Source organism: Lycium barbarum, chromosome 3 (assembly GCF_019175385.1).
Source record: "Lycium barbarum isolate Lr01 chromosome 3, ASM1917538v2, whole genome shotgun sequence".
Classification (NCBI taxonomy): Eukaryota; Viridiplantae; Streptophyta; class Magnoliopsida; order Solanales; family Solanaceae; genus Lycium; species Lycium barbarum.
In genome coordinates this window covers 21657628-21681224 of record NC_083339.1, presented here as the reverse complement: position 1 = coordinate 21681224, position 23597 = coordinate 21657628, and the positions used below count along the sequence as shown (strand labels likewise).

The window sequence follows — 23597 nt, the reverse complement described above, 5'->3', positions numbered from 1 at the left end:
CCGATGTCCGATATTTATTCCAGAATTGAGGTATGAGTACTGGTAGCGATTGTTGAGGTCTTTGCCGGAATCATGAGGATTGCTTTGGCCCTCCACATTTTAAATTAACTAGTCAAGCTTCTTGAATTTCAAACAGAGTGAAATACGTATTCATAAAAGTCAAAAATATTTTACTAACTAGTTTTGGAGTTATTTGCCATTTTATTTGGAAAAATATCCTAATATATATATATATATATATATATATATATATATATATATATATATATATATATATATATATATATATATATATATATCACATATATTTTATGTATAGTTTTAAGTATTAATCATACTCAAAATAAGTGTTTAATTTAGTACTTATTTCAAAGCGTCAAATTAAAGTCATTGACGACTAAATTATTATAATTAGCCCGTATTTTGTAAAAATAAGTATTTTACTTTGTTAAAGTCAAAAAGCTTAATCAATTGATTGAATCATTAATTTGTCTTAGTTTAAAAAGATTGGTTCGATTTTGAAGAGTTTCTTTTAAGGAAAATGGCTAGAATTTAAATCCAATAATCTCCACTCATTTTCTTCCAGACCAAATGGCCCATTTCATTCGAATTAATAACTAGCCTAACCTAATTCCCCAACCCGGCCCAATAGTTTTTCTTAAGAGGGTAATACCCCTGTTCAGTAAACATTTTCCCAAAAGCTTAAGAACGAAATGAGCCCTAATCTTCAACTAGTTGACAGCGTGCTCCAGCATTTCTACAGCTATAAGCGCCCTCTTTAGCAAAGATTTTCTTCGGCTCAGATTTCTCAGACCTTGCTCGTCCATAAATGGCAATTTCTTTATGGCGTTTTGCCTTCTAGCTCGTCCAAATAGACGAAGTTGACCCCCTCAAACGGTTACTTCTGATTTCCTCTCTCTTTTCCCAGTTCTTTTCACTTTTTCGGGTACAAAGCCATTAATGGCCTTTGTCTTCACAGAAAAATTTCAAAAAAATACATAGATAATTCATTTCAAATCTAGATTTCAATTGAAAACTATTTCAAATCTGAATTTCATAGTCCCGCATCGTTTTGAGACTAAAACCCTAGCCATTTGGGGTTCTATAAATAGAACCCCAATTCTTCATTTCCAGACAAGGTTTACACACCACTACTTGGTTAAAAAAGACACCTTGAGTCTGAACTTTGAGTTCCTTGGTGTTTTAAAGTTCAAATTTTTTTATTTTTTTTCTTTCGAATATCGTCTCGTCGTGGTTGGTGAAAGGTGATTCGTCAACTCTCGTCGGCCCCGTCGCTGCTCCGAAAAAGGTAATTTCCTAATTTCTTTTCGTTTTTTTATTTCTGTCTCGTTATGTAATTTTACTTTGGCATGTTTAGTTTTTCCGGTTCTGTTCTCTTTTGCTTACATTTGGTTAGATTAGTTGAGTTCTTTGCATGGCTGTTTCTTAAAGTTCTAGTATTGATTAAGTACGTGAATTTCTTGGCAGTCTAATGTTAGTCTATATAAACTTTGTAATTGGTTAAGCGTGAACGGTATGTGGTTTCCAACCTCACTTGCTCTCCCTATTTTCTGCCTGCTTGAAAGTTGATGGAATACCTCATAATGTCTATGAGTTTGTTTAATTGCAAGTATGTGATTGAGATAGGATTCTATAGCTAATCTCAAATTCGGTTTGCTTTGTGTTACTTTAATGGGTAGGGTCTAATAGTCTTCATGAGATTCTGAATAAGTAATATTTGCTTGAATCAGTTAATGGTGTCCTAATGATTAATCTAAACCTGAGTTAGGTTCAAACATGAAGATGTCCTTGGATAATGCCTTAACATAGCTTGTCCTTTAAAACTAGTTTAAAGAAACCGACTGTCAACGGAGAATGAGAATGTCAACTTGTTTTATTTGGATCTTAAATTGTTGTTCCTAATGCCAATGGGAAGTTCAAATGGTTTCTTCTTAGAGGCTTTGATAAGAGTGTCACTGTCTTTATTAGTTTGAACGAGAATATTATGAAACTTACAATGTTTCCCTTTCATGTCACGTTGTGAGATTAACTTGAGGAACTAGTTGGTCAATATTTGTTTATGTTTATAAATTAGCATATTGTTTCTTTGAATATCGAGTCAGAGGTTGGGTATCCAAATGTTGTCCTACTTTCTACACTCTCTGATGTCTGGCTACCTTTGTTATGAATGTGTGTTTGCAAAGCTTAGGATTGAAGGCTGAACTAACGTACTCCTCAAGTCATTGACTGATATAAGGAATTAAGAAGTTTTTTTTTTTTGATTGTTTTAAATCCATTACCTGAAAGAAATTTGTTCTCAAAAAAATGAAACCATTCTTCTCAAAAAATGAAATCAGACACCTTTCCTTTTAAGCATGTCTTAAGTTCCCTACAGATCAAACTTTGTTTCTGTCCAGTTAGGTGCTATGCCTAAATGCTTAAATCTCCCTTCTGCTCTAATTTTCTCTTTAGTTCCTATGTGCAAACATGAAGTATGACATTTAGTTTTGGTAGCATGAGTGTTAAGCTTGTTTCAGTCTCAAAAGAAGTATTTTCAAATCTCGTTCCTATCCTATAAGCGTGTTTCAAATGTTTGTTTGTTTCTTGGAAATGGATTAATCTAAATTTGTGATAGCTGGTTTATCTTTTCAAGATATTAGAAACAAAGAAGATCTTGTGCTTTTATTTTAAGAGAAAACCATATCGAAATTCGGTGTCTATTATAATGGACAGTCTATTAAATTTGTTCCCTATCTGTTAGCATTTAATTGAATATAGTAAGCTAAACAAGAAGTATGGTGGTAGGTTATTTGTGTTATTATGTTAAGCATGAATTTTTATTAAATAACAAAAAAAAAAAAAAAAAAAAGAAGAGAACAGTAGATTTCTTCAAAGAAAGTAAGAGGAAAAGCATTCTGAATACAGTGTAGTGTTCCCCTAACATTGTTACATGTTTAACGCATTTAGGTTTGGCCATAAGATACGCATGCTCTTTCTTTCACTTTGTTTAATAATGCCTGGTTGATGTCTAAGTATTTATTATGCCTTAAAGAATGGTGTTCTTTTCTTTAAATACTTGTTCTTTTTTTTTTTTTTTTTGGGTTAAATCTTAGTGGTAAGTCTTCCCTTCCCTTTATTTATAAAACAAAACCTCCAGTGGAATGTTCAACCTATATGTATTGTTGAAAGATTGGTTAAGCTCACATTATTAATCTCAAATTTTGCCTTTGTTTGTTCCCTAAGAGAAGATTCGCGTTTACGTCGTAACAAGTGATGGCGGAGCACTGCTTGTTTGGTTCTTTAGTTTAAAGAGGTGTTTTAGGACCCGTCACAATTTGAATAATAGCTTATGCCATGCTTCAAAAGAATTAATTCCAGTTTAGCATGTTGCTTTCTAAAATGGATTATGATTTTTCTTATCCTGCTTGGTTCACTGTCCAGAAAAATGTTAGTACGCAAAAAATGTGAATCTAATCAGGTGTCTAGAATTTGACTCTTTATTTCTGTGTGTTATGTTTGATCATTTCAACGGTTTATATCATGATTAATCAATAAACCACTTCTCTAACCCTCATCTCTTTTTGTGCATGATATCATATGTGTATGAGTCCATTGGACTCGTCAGCCCCCTTGCATAGTTTGTTAGGGTTGTGGCCCAACATAATATTCCATCGAGTCAGCCCAAACCCATTTCTAGCAGCAACAGCGAATAGAAGGCCCAATTATGGGTGAAAATGGTCAATATATTAATTGGTGGGCTTGGTAAACCCAAAAGTCCGTTTACTTTTTTTCTTTCTGTCAATTATATGTATTGTTGTAAGAAACCATCGTTAGAACTTAGTCGAATTAGGCAAACGATGTGTATGTCGTTTAGAATGGATAGGAACCTGTTTACTATTTCAAATTTGGACCCAACAAAAGATGAGTGATAATATCCCTTCAAAAACAACTTTTTTCTTTTCTTTTTTCTTAATAAACAGAAACTGAATACAGTAGAGTACATAATTTGAATAAATTAACTTTGTCTTAGATTTGGAAAAAATCTGAAACTAAAAACAGTGGAGTATATAGTTTTGAGAAAGTTACTTTTTTCTTAAATTTCTGGAATTACAAACAGTGGGCCTTTTTGAGAAAATAAATTCAACTTTTTTTTCTTTTAATATAAAGAGTTTACAAAAGGGGCAACAAGATCTGATTTTAAAGTAATTTTCATGGGAAAGGATTTCAATTGATTTTAAATGACTTAATGGTTTTCAAGAATAAAGTCTTGTTTTGGGCAAAGCCCACTCTAATTGGAATAAACTAAAGGAATTTCATTTGAATTTCAAGTTTGAGGAAAGGATTCAAGAAGGGGAATATTTGGACCTTGATTTTGAGGAAAGATGGCTTTGGTTAAAATATGATTTACCCAATTGAGCTAAAAAGGGTAAATATAATAAGCTAAAGTCTCTTTACTTATACATGAAAACTTATTCTATTTTGCGAGGGAGATATACTTTATATATATATAACAAAAACTTATAAGGATTAAATCCTGAAATTGGATCAAACTAGTAGAAACTCTAACTAAGAGAAATCTCGAGTGGGTTTTGATCCGAAAATGAAAAGAATATAAACCCTTATAAATATATTTTCAAAAAGAAAAATCAACTCTTTTTTCTTTAAAGAATATTTTTGCCAAAAATGGAGTTTGATGATAAGCATGACAAGTTTTGTAAGAAATAAACTTTTTTAGCAAATAATTACATTAATCACACATTGAAGCTCGTAGGTCAACAATATTCTATGGATCCTTAATATTAGGGTGCTTAAAACCTTCCATAGGAGATCACCGAAACCCTTACCTCGAACTCTGGTTTAAAAGGATTTTTCTCTTGTTATGATAAAACCTTTTACCCAGTTTTTCTAATTTCCATTATAAAACTAGGTGGTGACTCTAAAAAATATAAAATTTAATTTAGAGCACCAACAACTTCTGAGTAGTTTTTATGCACCCTGAACCGTACTAGATGGCGACTCTGCTGGGGATTTTCAAGGTTCTAACCATAAGAATTTCAATATAATGTTATTTAATTGTGATTATTTGCTTATTTGTTATTTTCTTGCAAATATAAATTGTCATGCATGCATATCATAAATTATGTCACCTTTGGCAAAAAGCATATTTTCAAAGGGGACACGAGGGCTCGCAGTCTAGCCTTCACTAAAAACCCGAAACACCCTTTATTTAGAGCATGTTGAACGTTAAGTTGGTGTGCGGTCACCCAATGGCCGACAGCGGTTCACCCTGAGTAGTTCGCTCGGGTCCAAGGTCAATTCCAAAACCCCACTCTTGCATAAGCCTAGGATTAGAGTTAAGCCAAATCCAAAGATGAATTAGAGTGGGGGCTTGGATATTTTAGACGTATCTAAACCCATTAGGAAGACTACCCCGTGTCAAGTACGGTCTATGACCCGAAGACACCGCATCCAACTATGTGAAAAATTGAAGAATGTACATGCTGTTATGCGAATTGTTTGTTCTTGGGATCGGGAAATTTTACTTTACTTTTTAGACTTCATTGGAGAGCAGCTCGGAATGTCCGAGACATGATGGACCCCCCATGGTGGCTTAGTTTAGGATTTGTACCCTTGCGTGGGATTGACATTTCTATACCCCGTTCCCTTATTATGTATCCCCGTTCGATATATTCTTAAAGTTATGTATAAATTTTGGGCCAAATGTAACATCTTAATGGCATCTACATTCTTCAGATCGATAGGCTTACCTTTGGCTTAAAAAGGTCACCTGCATGCTACGACACGATATGTATTGTTTATGTGCTATATGCTATGCAATATGCGTTTTGTGCCTATTTGATTTATTGCTTAAATACATTTGTTTTACCTTGAACATGAACGGTCCATTATTCAGTTCCAAAATCCTAGAATGTCATTAAGCACATAAAACTCAAAAGTCGAACCTTTTCAAAGTCCACCTAAAATCACCCGAGCTCTCGAAACCTTACATAAAAGTCCAAATATTCCAAAGTTTTCTAGAAAAGCCGGCTGATCATCGTTGACCATGTCATCCTTATAAATCACTTTATTGCGTCCTATGGTCGTCAAAATTACACCTTTGCTCTCAAAGTACATACAAATTTTTAAAGATAAAACCACCTAGTCATTGCCAATTCGCTAAGTTGCACCCATCGTCTATTTATTTTAGTGACACTCAGTAAGCTTAGAGTCAATCACAACCCGTAATTTTTTTTTTACTCCAGAAAAGCTTTCCAAATACGCATCCATATGCGAGTATGAACACCTGAACTTGTAAATTTCTTTTTATCGGAGTGTCAAAGTCAGTCAAATGGTCAAAATCCTGCCCATACAGTTAATTGTTTAGGTCATTCTTTAAGATCTCCCATTTCAACCAAATTTTGGACTATTCTGTTTTAAGCAAAACAAATGCTACTTGCTTTATTTTATTATGGTCGATGGACTAATACTGTTACCTTTTCAGTTTTTCTTCCTTCTTAGGGAAGGCTGATTTGTGTTGGCAATCGAACCGGTTCACTTTGCAAGATAAAAGGTAGCCACGACATCCCATCCGAGCCAGACCAACAACAAAGGGAAAAGAAAATGACTGGTACTACAGGAAACGATCTCAGAATGACAGGAATTGCAAAATCCGTCAGTCAAGGGGACAAGGGACATCATGAGGATGTCATCGCCTTTTTGTTTAAGAAAATCAATGACCACCAAGGGAAGGTGAAACATGCCGAACCGACTACTACGGCGAACGTTCCTCCTGTTAACTTATGGAAACCTCCTCCTCATTTCCCATTTTTGAGTTTGCCAATATCCAATCCTCCCCTCGCCTATGCTGCTCGAACATCGACTTAACCATGTCAAACCCTCCATATGCCGGCACTTCCTCTACCAAGTACCCGATGCTAGCCATCCTTTAAATATCGCACCCTCATACCAAACTCCGCTACACACTTACGCTAATCCTATCACTTACCCAATGCCAACCTATACCAACCCTGTCACTCATTAAAACCTAGCTATCTACACAAATTTTCCCACTTCTCAAAACAACAACACTTTCCGAAATCGCCTCGCACACCCTGAGTTAGGCCACTATGAGGAGATGGAAAAGGCTTGGAGAGCCGAACAAGAGAGGCGCCACAAAGAGATGAACCACAAAGTGGCCGAGATGCTTGAACAACCCGCAAGAGCCACTCGTAAGGCGACTGGTCTAAGATACGACGATCTCTGCATGTATCCAAATTTTAATTTGCTCGAAAGTTTCAAGGTGCCCAAATTTGAAATGTTAAATGGAACTGGAAACCCCAAGGCCCACTTGCGATATTACTGTGATCAACTGATTGGGGTAAAAAAGAACCAAGCTCTGATCATGAGGCTATTCAATCAAAGCTTGATTGGGGAAGCCTTGGAATGGTTCAACACGCAAGATTTGCGCCAATGGATCACGTGGGAAGACATGGCTGAATCATTCATGAAACGATTTCGGTTCAATAGAGACACAGTCCCCGATCGATATTACCTCGAAAGGATAAAACAAAAACTCATGTAGAATTTTCGTGAATATGCTATCCGATGGAGAGTAGAAGCTGCGTGGGTGCAAGCTCCGATGAGTGAAGACGAGTTAACTACTGCTTTCATCAGGGTCCAAAATCTTGAATACTAAGATAGGATGTTGTGCATGATGGGCCAAAAATTCTCTGAAATCATCAAGATGAGAGAAGCTTTGGAAGGCGGTTTCAAATCGGGAAAATCACAAACCGTGTTGCATTACGAGTTGCTAGCACTATGGAAGCATTGAAAGAAAAGGAGGAAGGGATATCCGCTATATTTACACCAGCAGCAGGACCCCAAACTAATCTTTATGAAAGTTTAAAGGTTGGGGGAATACTTTATCCCATCAAAGGGAAGCCAAGAAATCCGACAGCTAATTTCTACGAAGGTGATCAATGATGCGCCTATCATTTAGGCGCTGTTGGACACTAAATCGAGCAATGTATAATCCTCAAACGCAAGATCCAAGAATTGATCGACAACAAGGTGATTTCTCCAAATGGATGGCATGGCGTGACATGAAGCCACAAACTCAGACGTCATAGAAAATAACACACTTGAAGTGGTTTCTTTTCTTTTCTTGTAATCGCACCCTTTTGCTTGTAATCAAACTACATTTGACCTATCTCTTACGACTGAGATACGTAGAAAACCCATATTGGGTTTGGTCATGGAATTAGAAATCCAAATGCTATTCCTTGTAATATGAACTACGCAATGACTTGACTTCCCTACAGTGGGATATGTACCTGGTAACATTATTAGTTAAAACCCAAACTCAATTACTTTTATTCTGAACTACGTTAGACCTTATTTCTGTTGCGTCAGGATACGTAGGCACTTTTTGAGCTCGGTCGTACCAAAAGAAAAATCCAAGAAACCCCTAGAAAGCCTCAGAGATAGGACTTCAAGGAGAGTTCAGATTCAGCACGAAGAGATTGCAACACATGCCCAACTGGGGTAGAATTTTTTAGAGGATCTCAAAAATTCGTGCCGCCAGTGAGTCACAAGAATCAGCCAGTCCAGAGTCTCAAACTGGGGCAGAAATTTTGAGAAGATCTCAAAATTGCTCACCTATAACCGGTCAATAAGGGTCAATCAGTTCAACACCCTAAACTGGGGCAGAAATTTTGAGGAGACCTCAAAATTTCCTACATTTAGGATTCGGTACGAGAGTCCGCCAAGCAAGATAGATTTAAACTGGAGCAGAATTTTTGAGAGGGTCTCAAAGGTTTCAAAAAATTTAGAATTGGCACGAGAATTTGCCCACACAACTTCAACTGGGGCAGAATTGTTTGAGAAAGATCTCAAAATTCCTTCACAAGACTCGGCACGAGAGGTCGCCGACACATTTTCAACTGGGGCAGAATTTTTGAGATGTTACACCCCTCGTGTTCATAGTAGTAGAACCTATAGTTTCCTAGTCGGGTATGCCCTTGGAATAGAGACCCGAGCCTGAGTTTGGAGGTAGAAAATGTCTTACCCCGTGTACAAGGGTACCAGCCGATATTCCTAGCAATTTATAGAGTTAGAAGTTGAACGAATCGAATCGACGTGATCTGAACTGAATCAGAAAATCTGCAGGACACCAGTCATCATCGACATGTTCGATGGACTGTCGACGTGCGGCGTCGACGGGATCCTGCAGCCTTGCATCTGCAGGCGCAGGTCGACGGGGCAAGTCGACGGGCCGTCTGTCGACTCGTTGTAGCCTTTTTATTTCCAAGTATAAATAGGTGGTTCACGACCCTATTTCATATTTTCCTCCTTCCAAAAATTAGAAAAACCCTAAGATATTCTCTCATAATATTTTTCATCATATTAGTGAAGATTTGACAAGACTCGGACCTTGTAAACCCGAGATGGTGAAGAAGAAGGTTGCTTCTAGTGTTTCTTCAAGTTGTGGAGTTTAGAGAGTTGAAGTTGAAGTGATTCTTGACCCCTCAAGGTATGTAAATGATTTCTACCCTTATATTTAAGTTGGTTACGAAGAGTTAGTGATGTTAAGTGAAGAGAAGATAATTGTGGAAGTATTAAGTTGATGAAGGTCAATATAGTGATACAGGGATATTTTAAGAGATGATTGGAAACGGGTTTACGTATATTTTGATATGTATATATGTGCAGTCATTGTTGATGTGAATATTGTAGTTGATGTGGGATCGGATGAGAAATTGGAGAGTTGTAAGCTTACAAAGGAAATTATTGTCTAGAGTACGTTGAGCTTTATACGCATTTGAGGATGGTTAGTAAGCGAAGTAAATAGCCTAATTAAGCCCTATGTTACCTTAATTGTAGATTTACAAGTTCAAGAGGTAGAGGTTGGGTGATTGGAGATACTCCAAGGTATGTCAAGGTCATTCTTTTCTTCTTTTGGCATCATCCTATGATATGATCCCACAAGCGAGTAAGCGAGCTTCCATATTACTCTACTCTTAAAAGCATTAGAAGTACTTCAGTCTTTGATGTTCATGTACCCCATTTATGAGTAATCCTTCTATTCATGGGTCCAGTCTTATGTAGCCAATTCTGTGCATACAACTTAGTCATGCATTACATTCATTATATATTTATGTACATTGACCCGTGACTAGAAGGTATTATATACGCACACATATCAGGCGTTATATACGCACACATATCAGGCGTTATATATGCGAATATTAGATATATGTAAAGTATGAAGAGAAATATAGGCGTTATATACACATTTCTACTATGATGATGATATTGATTATGGCCACAGAGGAGCCAATATGATATGACGAGATGCCATAGAGGCTTACATGCGTATATACGCACATACATCAGGCGTTATATACGCACTCATATAGATGCACGACCATCATTAATAGGTATGAGCATGCATATTATGTGCCCACAGAGGCATTGTCGGTTACGCAGATTTATGCAGATTTAGGCAGATACTAGTTCATACAAGTACATGCAGTCAGTCATTTCAGTTTATGAGTTCAGATCTTATCCATGATTCTTATGTATATATATATATATGTTGTTTTTATACCTTACATACTCGGTACATTATCCATACTGACTCCCCGTTGCTCGGGGGCTCCGTTCATGCCCGCAGGTATAGAGAGACAGACAGGTGGTCCAGCTCAGTAGGACCTCTAGATCTAGCAGTGGTCAGTACGCTCCATTTGATCTGGAGCTACATTCAGTTTTGGTATGCCCCTTTTTGGATGTCTATACATATGGGTATGACGGGGTCCTGTCCCGTCCTTTCTACAGCTTTTATTCTAGTAGAGGTCTGTAGACAGTTGTATGTAGTAGTCAGATGATGTAGCCTTGTCGGCTTCTATTCTTTTGTGTACAATATATGTAGCAGCCTAGCTGGCTTGCACTGTTCTTCCTCATGTCGTGTATATATATATGCAGATTGTACAGAGTTTTGATATTTCTCTCTTATGAGATCAGTTTATGCCATTTATGGGCCTTTGATGTGCAGTATGTTTCAGATAAGTGTTTAGGGGTGTTTGGTCGCTAGAGGTCAGACTCTCGTCACGGCTCATCGGTTTGGGTCGTGACATGAGAGGATCTCAAAAATTCTAATTCGAGGTTTGGCATAAAAGGTCGTCGACACGACTTAAAATTAGAACAGAATTTTTGAGAGGGTCTAAAAAATTCTCACATGACTCGCGTGCGAGAGTTCGTCAATACATCCGAACTCAAGGAAAAGAATTGTTGAAGAGATCTCAAAATTTCCAAATTCAAATTTGGCACGAGAGTCCGCCAATACATTCTCAATTGGAGCAGAATGTTTGACAAGATTTGAAAATTTCCATCACAAGATTGGACGCAAAAGTTCTTTGATACATTCAAAACAGGAGCAGAATTTTTTAGAAGATCTCACAAATTCCGCAAGTGACGTACCCCTACAAAAATATATGAGAATATTGAAGCATTGAAACTGGGGCAAAATTTTTGAGGTGGGACCTCAAAAATTCCATAGTAAACGACATCACAACTTAAAGTTTAGAGTTCTTCTATGTGCTCGATTTGGACAGAATTTTCGAGGAGGTCCTGAAAAATTCCACCAAGGCTGCATTTCGACACCAGACAAGCTCGCACATCGAAAGGAGGAGCATTAGGACAGAGAGGCCAAGCCAACACGAATCAGTCTCCCAAACTAAGAATTTTTCTTTGAATGCAGGAATAACAAAGTCTTAAATTTGAAAAAAAAAATGAGACCGTCAAGAATCAAGTCTATTGTTCATGCTGAAGAGACGCTCGATATTCTGAATTGCACGACAAGACTATCAAGACAGAGGAAATGGAAATCGAGCCTTCAACAACGACCAAAAATATTAAACAAATTCTATATAACGGCACAAGCCGAACGACTACACTTTGAACTTTCTTCTGTATACTTTGTCATTCATTTTGACTACTTTAACGACTTTGCTTTAAAATTTTGCAGAAGTCGACATCAAGTTGTCAACGACTTTTCTTGACCATAAATGGGATCAATTTGTTGAAGAGGAATACCAAACTCTCCAGCAAAAGAAAAGATCTACAGAGTATGGTCAAAGGTCGCCAAAACAACGGAAAGCATGTCCTACCTCTACAATGAGCAAAGGATGCTCGACGGTTTTGCATATGACATTAACCTTTCTACAAGTTCTTTCTTAAGTTTGTTTTTCACTACGGTCGCTGACAAAGCGACAACGTATCTACTAACCATTTTCTGTAAGTACAGGTCATACAAATATCAGAATGGACTTTGATACAATTCAAAATACAGAGAGGCATCAAGGTAATTGCCATATGCTCGAAGGAAATGGCGGCCTAAATCTTCAAAAATGAGGCTCAGAGGAATCACAAACCATGTCAAACACATAGTTTTCGGTATCTCAATTTAAGTTTTACCCGGAAGTGGGACTTTATTCCTTGTTTGCCTGCAAGTGGGATTCTTACAGGATGCTAATCACTAAAGTGAAATGCTACCCGATAAAACAGAATGATAGTCATTAAGGTGAGACGCTACCCGACAAAAAGGGACGCTAATCACCAAAGTGAAACGCTACCCGATAAAACGGAACGCTAGTCACTAGGGTGAGATGCTAGCCGACGAAATGGAACGTTAATCACCAAGGTGAAACGCTAACCAAAAAATGAGACCCTAGTCATCGAAGTAAGATGCTACCCAAATGAAAATGAAACAATCATTTAAATTGTTTGGCTGCTCTTTTAAATTGGCTTATCCCCCTTTAAGACTTTGCAACTACTACGTTGCATTTTTCTACTGATAAATTTATTTTAGATTTTGCAGTAGTTTCAAAATGACACAAGGGCGACAACTAGGACAAAAGGGCTACAAAAATGACTGAAAACACCACAAGGGCAAATATCCAGCCACGAGGGCTATAAAAGGATCAAAATGCCGCAAAGGCAAATATCTAGCCATGAGGGATATAAAAGGATCAAAATGCCACAAGGGAAAATATCTAGCCACGAGGGCAAAAAAGGATCAAAATGCATCTAGCCAAGGGCTACGAAAGATCAAATTGCCATAAGGGCGAGTATCTAGCCACGAGGGCTACAAAATGAGCGAAAATACCAGATGGGCCAATATCTAGCCATGAAGGCTATCAAATAAGTGAAAATGTCGTAAGGGGAAACATCCGACCAACAAGGTCATGGTGAAAATCAAAAGCAATGAAGCAACGTATCGTATCTAGAGGGTCACGGCGAATGTTTTAAGAGTCAGGCGATGTAAATCTGGTCAATTGGTTACAATCTTCGCTAAAAAGGTCAAGCGATGTAATTCCGGCCAGTTGGGTGTAGTTTTCGCTCCAGTGAGTCAGGCGATATAAATCTAGTCAATGGGTTGCAGTCTTCGCTAAAAAGGTCAAGTGATGTAATTCCGGCCAGTTGGGTGCAGTTTTCGCTCCAGTGAGTCAGGCGATGTAAATTCGATCAATTGGTTGCAGTCTTCGCTAAAAGGTCAAGCTATGTAATTCCGGCCAATTGGTTATAATTTTTGCCCTAGTATATCAAATCAATGTAAATCCGATCAGTCGACCGCAATATTCGCTCCAAAGATCAGAACGATGTAAATCCGGTCAGGTGGCCATAGTATTCATTTCAAAGTCAATCACGGTGTTACCTAGTAGATGGAAGTAGGTTAGCAGCCGCCAAGGAGAGGAGCAGGCTGACCAGACCAGAACGAGATGCATGCGGAGCAAACATGGAACTTTTTCTTAGCAGTGAACCAGGGCACATTACAGAAGAAAGGAGCAGACTCTTCGAGCGAGAGTTGAGGATCACCTTTCACCACCATCAAACTACACCCCTGTAGAAGGCATATAGGTGTTTCTTTTGTGGCAAAACCACTCCCCAAAAGGCAAGGGTCACTATTTTTTGAAGTTTCACATTCAGTGTAATCTGTGAACCTACACTGAGGCACCACCGGTCTTTCTTTCAAATCTAGGTGACGACGTACTTAAGATATACGAAACTATGTCCGTGCAAGGACTTAATTATGAGTGTGAAGCATGTCACATTCATAGCTTAGAAATTGCAAGCCTCTTTTCCATACTCAAAAGTTCGAAGTCATCTATCTTAAACCAAAGGGTGCTTCCGCATAAGGAATATCCTTTTCTACCGATCGAGTCGAACTACATACGGCCTGATTCCTCAGGGTAAGGATATGTAGGAGAACTCAATATTAGAGCTCGGCCGTGATCCAAACTGCCCCCAATTATGTCCCAAATCGACACATGGGCAATTTTGAAAGTTTTCAAAAAAATCGAGTCGAACTACAAGTGACCTGAATTCTCATATAGACTGAGATATGTAGGAAACCCGATGTCAGGGTCCGGCCATAATTTTCAAAACCATATGCGCTTTTTCACTTAAGAGATGAGTAGAGTAGGTCGGACAAAAATTGGGTTTGTATAATTTCGTTGCTCAGGGATGGCTCCGTCATCCCTGAACAACGAAGGGACAGTTGTTGACACCCAATTTGGCCCTCCACATTTTAAATTAACTAGTCAAGCTTCTTGAATTTCAAACACAAAAGTCAAAAACATTTTATTAACTAGTTTTCGAGTTATTTTGCCATTTTATTTGGCAAAATATCCTAATATATATATATATATATCATATATATTTTATGTATAATTTTAAGTATTAATAATACTCAAAATAAGTGTTTAATTTAGTACTTATTTCAAAGCGTCAAATTAAAGTCATTGACGACTTAATTATTATAATTAGCCCATATTTTGTAAAAATAGGTATTTTACTTTGTTAAAGTCAAGAAGCTTAATTAATTGACTGAATCATTACTTTGTCTCAATTTTAAAAGATTGGTTCGATTTTGAAGAATTTCTTTTAAGAAAAATGACTAGAATTTAAATCCAATCCTCTCCACTCATTTTCTTCCAGCCCAAATGGCCCATTTCATTCGAATTAATAACCAGCCCAACGAAATTCCCCAACTCGGCCCAATAGTTTTGCTTAAGAGGGTAATAGCTCTGTTCAGTAAACATTTTCCCAAAAGCATAAGAACGAAATGAGCCCTAATCTTCAACTAGTCGACAACGTGCTCTAGCATTTCTATAGCTATAAGCGCCCTCTTTAGCAAAGATTCTCTTCGGCTCAGATTTCTAAGACCTTGCTCAGCCATAAATGTCAATTTCTTTATGGCGTTTTGCCTTCTAGCTCGTCCAAATAGACGAAGTTGACCCCCATGTCACGACCCAATCTAGCTAAGTCGCGCGGGCACCTATCTTTCCCACCTCGGTAGGCGAACCCTTATCGCAACAATTGCAAAGTCATAAATTTATAAGTAAAATAAGCGGAAGAAATAGAAATCACGATAGTCTGACATAATAATGGATAGAATATGCGGAAGTTGCATCAATCAACCCAGAGTCTGGTCTAACCATAGAAGAGCAACTAACTAGCATCTATGAGTCTGGAAGTATCAATAATATATCAAAGTACGAATATTTCTTGGAATATCAATATAAGACATAAAATAAGGAAAGAATCTCCAAGGCGGTAGACGTCCCGTGCTCACCCTGTAAGACTCTCAGCAGCAACTCTCACACAAAGATCAGCCACGAAAAGCAGAGGTCGATCCTATCTGGAACTCTGCATTCATAAATAATGCAGGAAGTGCAGGTCAATACAAACAACAAGTAGTGGTAGGTATCATAAGCTGACTAAGTTTAGCTAACACATATCAAGTCAATAAAGTAAGATAAACAGGTAATCAATCAAGGTATAAGTCAAACACGAGCCAGAAATCAAGTACACATCATCACCTAGGTTATAGCATCTAAACCCAATTGTGTCAAGTCTCAAATACTTAGTCCGAACCCGTATATCACAAATACATCACAAGAATATCACAACAGAAGCCAAGTGCAATGCAATGCAATAATGTATGAAATGTATATGCAATGCAATGTTGTGTACACATGTACTCCAGACAGAAATATTAACGTCTCGGTAGCACAACCCATGGGGGACCCGCGAAGTCCATGTACCTCTAGCTCCGGCACAAACCTCGGCAACTGCTACCTCACGATTCTGGCAAAAACCTTGGAAATCGCTACGCACAACCTCGATTCCGGGACAACAATTGGATACCGGTCCTAACGTCACTCTCATCCAACTGAGCCAAGATCATCACAGTGTTTCCTCAAGTATCATCACTGTGTCAATAGTATATGATAAAGGATGAGAATACGTGCAATGTATGAGTTCAATATCAATAATCAGATCAATATCACAAGTACCAAGCATGGGTACGCCAACAATATCATGAAAAGGCTACATAAGCCATATAGAACACTATCCTCGTATCAAATGACAACAAGTAAGATACTACAATATCATGAAGAGGCTACACAAGCCATCTAGAACACTATCCTTGTATCAACATCAACAAGTAAGATACTACAATATGATGAAGAGGCTACGCAAGCCATCTAGAACACTATCCTCGTATCAAACATGAATAAGTAAGATACCACAATATCATGAACAAGATATATCAATAGTCTCTAATAGCTACTCTCTCCACGTGGCATCAAGCCAACAACAATAGAATAAGATAAGGCACAACACAACGGGGTGGCTAACCCCAATCACACAACAGGGCCCAAACTAAGACAATATCCAACCCAACTTCATACCCGAAGGTTTACATGCTTTCTCCGACAGTATCGTCTAAATATATGCTTTGCTAAACGAAGTCTCACCGTAGGGTAAACCGTAACCTACCTGGAAGGTCGAACAACAATATCACCAACCATCACTCCTTAGCCTTTCCTTTTCTTTAAGCCTCGAGATCAAGAAAGTCTAAGCATATTCAAAACATTGAATTAGAATCAAGAAGAACATCAACAAACCCTACTTTTATTCAAGACGTCAAATCCCCAACCTATGGAATAGGGTTTATGAACTAGAATTGTGAGATTAGGAATCTAAAGGTCCCAATCACGAAATTAAACCTCTAGGTGATCAATTCTCATCAATAGCAAGCTAGAATAATCAACAATTCTCTCAAATTTGGATTCTAGGCAAAACCCCCAAATTTGGGTATAAACCCTAACCTTATATTCACCAATTAAGCCTTGGAAAAAGGAAGATTCAAGTTACAATAGCTAATACCCATCAATATCATGCTAACCCATGCTAAATCCACCAAATAAATAGTGAAGAAACCTGCAAAACCCTTTTTTTGCTCTTACCATTTAAGAGAAATTTAGGCATGGATTATTGATTAGGAAAAACTAATGAATGATTTAGCGGGAAGATTGTTACCTTAGAGAAAAATCAATGAAAACCCTCCCAAAATCGCCTACTTAAGCCTCAAGAATGAGTATAGGAAATGACTTACAGCCTGTTTGGATGGGCTTAAAAAAACCAGCTTATAAGCTGAAAATAGCTTATAAGATGCTTTAGATAAGTTAAACCAAACGGGCCCAATTATTTTTCTAGGCTTATTTTAAGCACAAAATGGCTTTAAGCTGGCCAGCCAAACACTCAAAAAAGCTGAAAACAGCTTATAAGTTGTTTTCATCAACTTATAAGCCAATCCAAACGGGCTCTTAATGTCTAAGGGTTTTAACACATTAAAAGGACTCTGACTCAGTTAATACCGCTTATGTGGCATCGGGACCGTTGCAGCGGTCTCGCTTCGGCTTCCAATCAGACTGCTACGACGGTCCACTCACAATTGCCCTTAGCCGCTTCGGCGGCCAAGCAACCATTATAGTGGTGCCGCTGATGCAGTACTGGTGCCACTATAGCGGGCACCAGAACCAGATTCCGTAAGATAAACACAATCTCAATCCCGAGATCCCGACTAATACCGGAGGCTATCTGCTATCAAACCACAAGCACATACATAGATAAAAACACGCTACGAATACACTCGTGGCCTTAGAATTCCCAATGGAGGTCTCGTTAACCGAGTCAACCCCCGATACCTCATTTCAACTTTTCAACTCAAGTCCGAAAGTGCACCCGTGTTCATTGGGAACCGAACCAGATATGCACACAAGTCCTAAATGACTATCCGAACCTCTCGAAATTGACAGATTCTCGAAAAAGGTCCGTTTATCCAAAAGTCAACTTTGAGTCAATCATTTTTCGCTTTTAAGCCAAATTCCCCCAACACTTACCCAAATCAACTCCCATGACCTCAGAAAGCGTGCCAACAGTCCATGCGAGTCAAATATGAGCTAATAAAGCTCAAAAAATGGTCGGAATCGCAATAACGACCAAACGGGTCATTACATCAGATACCAATTAAATAATCGCTCATCCTTGAGCGAGAAGGAAGAGAACGGGGAAGAATACTTGAGCCCGCAACAACTTGGGATATCTCAACACATATCGGGCTTCTTCTATTAGGAAATATTTCTCATTGAACAAAACTGAATCCCAACTGATGATATAGGTACCATCAGAATGGTACTTTTTCAACATAGACACAGGGAAGACCGGATGAACACCTGACAGGCCTGGTGAAAACTAACTCATAGAACAAAGGATCAAACATATGATGGTCTCAAACGGGCCAATACACCTCGGGCTCACTTGCCCTCCTTCCCACATCGCATGACACCTTACATGGGTGTAACCTTCAGAAAAACCTGATCGCTCACTTACCCGTCACAACTCTCTACACATAGCTCAAGCTTCAACTCTCATATCCCCGTATTCGAATTCCCTTCACAACTGATCCTCGAATAAACGAATTGCTCTACTCGAATTCTCTGATTTGATATAATCGCAACTCTAAACGCGATCAATAGGCCCCACAACCACTTTCCCAAACCAATGCAATCTGCTGAAACATGGTCACAAACCATAGCCTATTCTAAATCGATAAAATACTCTGATTCCGCTAACCTTTCTTTCGCACTTACTAAAGTCGCTTCTCATACCGCGATTCCTTAGAAACACATGAACACATATACACACACCAAACTCTGAGACCATAACTTACTCTCGCCAAAAGGAATCCTCTATTCATCTGAGATCCTTACGCAATTTCATCAAAACTGGTCTTACAGACAGCCAACTTGGCTAGTTCCAAGACTTCTTAAACCTTCAAATCACAATAGAGGAACCATACCACTGAATATCTCGCTGACCAAAGTCCGTCAGAACCCAATTGATCACTATAAAGACCTCTCGCACAACAATTCATCCCCAAATCTGCACTAAGCTCACTGTATACCATTATTCTATTCAAGTACCTGTTCTCGAAAAGTATCATCGAATCCACTAGAAAACCCTGACAAAGCTTGATAAATCACTCATACCTCAAATTTTAGCCGAAACACATCTAATCCTTAAATATCACACTGAATATATAACCACAGACAATTAAGCTTAACACGAACCATGTTGGCCCTGAATGAATGCACAACTCTCGAATATAACCAATAGTCATTTGAACTGACTCCTAATTCCCGAAACCAATCACAGCCCTATCGCACCTCTATGGCGGACAATTATAATCTTTTCCTCACGCATAACAAATCATGTCTATCACTTTCAACTTCATAATTTGTGTCCTATCCAGGTTATCCACTTAGTACCGAAGAGTTATACCTTACGATTTCAATCTTCATGTTTTCTCAACCTTTACCCGATACGCAAATTCGATACAACCCCGAACCTTTCTACGCTAAACCTGAAGCCTCATATAGTAATTATATAACCATCGAACCTCTCATAGTATCACCTCGGTATGCTAAATAATTCTTCGAAAGTATCCAATCTTACAACTGCCTCTCTAAATCTCACGCAATTGCTCCCAGGTCTTTAATATCCAAAAACGCTTACCCAACTGTCCATTCAATATTACTTGCAGTCATATTGTATTCCCAACCCCACCCCGAAATTATAACTCTAGCCTCACATGATAGAAACTCCACAATCCTTTCTCTTAAAGCACGCTAACTCATCCACTGTAGAATGTTACGAACTTTTCCAACGGTGTACCACCAAGGCACTTCTTATAAATCTCAACATGTCGTTTCACTGAAATATGCTTATTACTAGCTTTCGATAATGAATCTCACAGAATTTTCCTCAATTTGTATCTATTCACTTATACCCCCATCGTCTGACCATTACTCGAACCCACTCAGTAGTCTATCACATAACCATAAGTCTCGTACACTAACGGAATCACACATGGAGATAATAGTAGGCCACAACATCTATCCATTATAGTTTCCTTAATGCTTACCACTTTAAACCGAACACTCTCTAAATCCTGCGTATCGCATAACAATCTTACTAATATCCTCATGTATCATTGAAGCATCCTTGCCCGAGTTTCCTTACTCAATTTTTGAAATGTTATCCCGAACTTAACTCAGTTAACCTATCATCGATCTACCATTTCAAGTATCTGTGTTTACTAGTCCCCTACTCGAATCCTTAACGTTACGAGTCCTCGAAAAATCACCTCTTATCTCAATTATCGAATCTGAACACCGCTAACCACTCATGCGCCAATCCCTTTTTATTCAATCACATGAGCCGAGTAATAACACCATTAGTAGCAGGATCTAGTCAATTTTACACAATCAATACAAGGTTCCCAACCTCAGTCCATCAATGACCTCTATTAGTCTATGACATAACCGAACATACCAACTCATCCATAAACTCTCAAGCCCACTCTACGCTGTACAATCTCAACCAAGCTCTCACATCACTAATTCTTGTTTCCACGATTTTCTTTCCTCCCTTAACCTTAAAGACACCAACCAACCTCATCGGTCACCTTTTTTCTGAACGTCATATTATAATGCCCCCATAATTCAAACACGACTCACGTACCCATGTTATCTCACCTCAAGTCTTACGAACCTTAATCTCCTAAACCCGATAGCAAGATGTCTTATTGTAATCCTTCAGTTCCCGTATTTCATTTCAAATCATTCTATCTTTATCAACCCACAAACACTCAAATCCACTCGATCCTCTAAACCAATCATCCCTCTGAGTCGAACGAATCATAAACAATATCAATACTTCTCCTCAAATTGAAGTGTAGCAACCAGTAACTTCCCAAGTCATTAATTCATCACATATGCCCATAATTGATGTCATTTCCATCAGTCGATTACTAACTTCTCAGAAGTCTACAACCTAGTCAATTTTTCGGTCAAACGATCTGCCCATAACATTCACTTAATAACCGAGTAGTCCTTTAACATCAATGAGCTTATATCAAGATTAACTTTTTGCACCAGTCGTAACCTTATCCTGACAACCATGTCAAATACCAATTTTTCCCTTCCCAATCTCACGAAAACTACTCATTTCCAAGATATTCTATGAAGTCTCACTTCGCTACGCACTTTCCACAAAAGCTTCCTTCATGTCCTTATTGTCAACTTTTTTTCTTTATTACCCGCGATCACAATGCGTTTGCCCAATTCGATGGTCATTACTGAACTTATACTTGTTCTTATATACCGAAGTCTAATGCTCTACCGCTGCTGAATCGTCGACCTGCTATTGGTACACCAGTTCCACACACACCATCATAAAGCCTTGACAAAGCTGAAGTCAAACCGATCATATTATCGAGTAACCCACTATTGTTAATCCATCAATGCACTTGTCACTTCCGAGCAACCCAACACAGAAACGTGGAGATTATGCAAGCCTCTGAGCTATCTTTCCCAATTCTCACGAACCCCCACAATAAACAAGTCTAATCGCGACTCCACACAATCGAATCCTCAGGCCATAACTAGAGACTGAACTGGATCACGCATCCGAATCAGGATAACACATCTCGTACCATTCCAAAACACATCATAGATCGACCATTCGCATAAGACTTTAAGGATGGATTTTAATCTTCCGAGGATGATCAAGATAAGAAGGTTCAGATACCAATTGGAATCGACTAGGTACCAATTTGACTAAAGTCGCATGAGAGAATGAAAGAATTTGAAATTTCCTAAATGTCTTATAACATCTCGCAAATAAGTACGAAGCTCATCGTACCGATCCACGAGACTCTACTAGACACACTCTTGTATCATAGACCCAGGTAACCCAGGGCTCTGATACCAACTTGTCACGACCCAATCTAGCTAAGTCGCGCGGGCACCTACCTTTCCTACCTCTGTAGGCGAACCCTTATCCAAACAATTGCAAAGTCATAAAATCATAGGTAAAATAAACAGAAGAAATAGAAATCACGTAAGTCTGACATAATAATATATAGAATATGCGGAAGTAGAAAAATGCATCAGTCAACCCAGAGTCTGGTCTAACCATACAAGAGCAACTAACTAACATCTACGAGTCTGGAAGTATCAATAATACATCAAAGTCTGAATATATCTCAGAATATCAATATAAAATATAAAATAAGGAAAGAATCTCTAAGACGACGGACATCCGGTGCTCACCCTGTAAGATTCTCAGCAGCAACTCTCGCAAAAAGTTTAGCCACGAGAGGCAGAGGTCGATCCTATCTGGAACTCTGCATTCATAAAAAAATACAGCAAGTGCAGGTCAGTACACACAACAAGTACTAGTAGGTATCATAGGCCGACTAAGTTTAACTAACACATATCAAGTCAATAAAGTAAGATAAACAGGTAATCAATCAAGGTATAAGTCAAACACGAGCTACAAATCTAGTACACATCATCACCTATGTTACAATATCTAAACCAAATTGTGTCAAGTCTCAAATACTCAGTCCGAATCCATATATCACAACAGGAACCAAGTGCAATGCAATGCAATAATGTATGAAATGTATATGTAATGCAATGGTGTGTACACATGCACTCCGGACGGAAATATCGACGTCTCGGTAGCACAACCCATGGGGGACCCGCGAAGTCCATGTACCTCTAGCTTCGGCACAAACCTCAGCAACCGCTACCTCACAATTCCGACAAAAACCTCTGAAATCACTACGCACAACCTCGATTCCGGGACAACCATCAGATACCAGTCCTCACGTTACTCTCATCCAACTAAGCCCAGCTCGTCACAGTGTTTCCTCAAGTATCATTAGTGTGTCAACAGTATATCATGAAGGATGAGAATGCATGCAATGTATGAGTTCAATATCAATAATCTGATCAATATCACAAGTACCAAGCATGGGTACGCCAACAATATCATGAAAAGGGTACACAAACCATATAGAACACTATCTTCGTATCAAACGTCAACAAGTAAGATACTACAATATCATGAAGAGGCTACACAAGCCATTAGAACATTATCCTCGTATCAAACATCAACAAGTAAGATACTACAATATGATGAAGAGGCTACACAAGCCATCTAGAACACTATCCTCGTATCAAACATCAGCAAGTAAGATGCCACAATATTATGAACAAGATTTATCAATAGTCTCCAATATCTACTATCTCCACGTGGCATCAAGCCAACAATAATAGAACAAGATAAGGCACAACACAATGAGGTGGCTAACTCCAATCACATAATAGGGCCCA

At 38.3% G+C, this 23597-nt stretch overlaps 1 long non-coding RNA gene across 1 annotated transcript; it reads left to right on the top strand.

Moving 5' to 3' along the window:
* Positions 1–704: 704 nt before the first annotated feature.
* LOC132630732 (uncharacterized) lies at positions 705–10961 on the top strand. Its single transcript, XR_009578668.1, has 2 exons — positions 705–1309; positions 10676–10961. It is a non-coding gene; the product is annotated as an uncharacterized LOC132630732 (long non-coding RNA).
* Positions 10962–23597: the final 12636 nt, after the last annotated feature.